Genomic DNA, 2,387 nt, shown 5'->3' on the forward strand with positions numbered 1-2,387 from the left:
AACAATTTGTGTACTATTTTTACCAGAGGAAAAACAATTTGTGTACTATTTTTACCAGAGGAAAAACAATTTGTGTACTATTTTTACCAGAGGAAAAACAATTTGTGTACTATTTTTACCAGAGGAAAAACTATTCCAAATTACTTTTAACATCCAGCAGACTTTCATGACGGTTTTTTCTGTCTTCTGTAGTTTGGAATCCCCTCTGTGTTTACGTCACCTCTCTTTCTGATTGGCTACACGTCTCATTCAACAGGCTGAGAGCTCAGGTGAACACTAAACACTGTGATATCAGGCCACAAAATTAAAACATGTTGAATATCCTCAATATGAGGTCGGAGCGGTTCCGACGTCCTTCTGAGCCGACTAGATCACTCTTAACTCCACCCCCCCACAGCAGGAATATCTGCTCAGATTATCTTTAGAGCCATCATGATAATCTGGACTTCCTTCAGATTGTCAGAAGGGCAAAATCAGGACAGAATTTAGCAGAATTATCCTGTGTGACACAGGCCTTATCTGCTGTGTGTACACTAAGGTCAGGCAGACACACACATTGTAGAAGTTCTTCACAACATGTGGATCTTTGTGGGAATGAAGAATCATCACTTCTCCAGTACAAAACAAAGACTTGTGCCTGAAACTGTAAAAAATGAAAGCTTGTGCTCAAACATGTCTGCTGACCAGATTTCAAAACTGACCAGTAACAATTTAATTATAAACAAATTTTTAGAAGAAATATTGGGCATTGATTATTGTATCTTTTGATTCTGAACAAGTGCTAAGCTTAGCACCATTTTATTAAATCTACAAGGTTTAAAACCCCCAGAAAAACAGCCGTACTTCTTTATGTGGCCAATGTAGCTTGTAGTTCTGCTATAGTGAAGTGAGTTTCTGTGTAATTGTTATAAATATATAACATCTTACATGTTGTACAGATCTTGTTGAAAAACGTCAGTTTGAAGAAATCCACCATGGTTTTTACTACACTGGGACTAGCTTATCGTCCCAGTGTTCAACACATTATTTACAATAAGTGTGAATAATTTATAACTTTTACACATCAAACCTTTCCTTTAATACTGTGCTTGAGTGTTGCTCAATGCACAGTGACCAGCTGCATTTCTGAAAGAATGTAATAATAATGTTTACCACTGTAAAAACACTGCTGGATGTTTTAATTTACAGATCTGGTGCTTAGTGGTAAAAATATCCAAGAACAAGAGTCAAAAACAGACGATATAAACAAGACTAGAAATACAATAAAACACTGAACTGTGTAGATAAACGGTCCTTTGTTCTCTGATCCACTACAGGGAGGTTCAGGAGCCATGCTGGGAGCAGTGTTTAACAGTCACATCTTAACTGGTTGAACTGGCTCCTGCATCGACCCAGCAGCAGCACCTGGTCAAACAGAGGGTCTGACAGTACATTTCTCTTTATTTATCCTGACAGATCAGTGAAGTGATGAAGAGAAGAAAAATAAAAGGTCCTTCTGTTAGTCTGCCACACCTTTCTTTTCTGTCCACACCTGAGCAACAATGCTGGCTTTAATGAAAATGTTCACCTCAGTGCTCCTCAGCCCTCCTGCTGAGCTGGGGCTAAATTACATCCATGATAAGCCTGATAAGAAGTCTGGACACAATCAAAGTCAGGGATGACTCCTGGTGAGCAGCAGGGATTTTATAACATGCTGTTGAAGTAAAAGAGAAGGTGACAATGACTGRCAGGTGTTCTGAACACCTGAGTAGGTACAGTCTAACACTGCAGGCTGACAGACCGTGCTGGGATGGACTAAAGCTAATCCACCACCAGCCATCGTGGCATTAAATTTATTTATTAACCTTTATTTAACCTGGTGAATTCCAGTGAGATCACAGATCCCTTTGTTCTGGGCCTGAACCCAACATGACTTCTGGTCTGCCTGAGGAAACCAGAGAAAACCAGCATGAGCACGAAAAGAACATGAAAACTGCCCACAAAGACCTCTGGTCCAAACTGCGGATCGGACCAGGACCTTGTTGCTGTGAGGCATCAGTGCTGAACACTAACAGGGCTTAAAGTTAATTATAATAAATCCTGAGCCTGAAACGTTTTTGTGGTGCTGATATGAATGAAATCAGAACATATTGTTGCTCCTGTCATTCTGTGAGAATCTGTGTAAAAATCAACTCTTTAAATGACATACAATGAACAGGGCAGAGGGTATCTGCTTCTCTACATCAGAGCCTGACACAAATCAACTGTACTGCAAGGCTAGATGATCATTTTTTATTTATCTTTTTCCAACATACAGTGGTTTGCAAAAGTATTCATACCCCTTGAACTTTTCCATATTTTGTCACATTACAACCACAAACATAAATATATTTCACTGGAATTTAATG

General features: G+C 39.2%; 1 protein-coding gene across 1 annotated transcript in view; it reads right to left on the reverse strand.

The window, feature by feature from the left end:
• Window positions 1-2,387, reverse strand: part of bckdhb (branched chain keto acid dehydrogenase E1 subunit beta) — a gene marked incomplete in the record, with an annotated part of 56,644 nt that overhangs the window by 37,079 nt on the left and 17,178 nt on the right.

Source organism: Austrofundulus limnaeus, unplaced genomic scaffold (assembly GCF_001266775.1).
Source record: "Austrofundulus limnaeus strain Quisiro unplaced genomic scaffold, Austrofundulus_limnaeus-1.0 Scaffold938, whole genome shotgun sequence".
In the NCBI taxonomy this organism is placed as follows: Eukaryota; Metazoa; Chordata; class Actinopteri; order Cyprinodontiformes; family Rivulidae; genus Austrofundulus; species Austrofundulus limnaeus.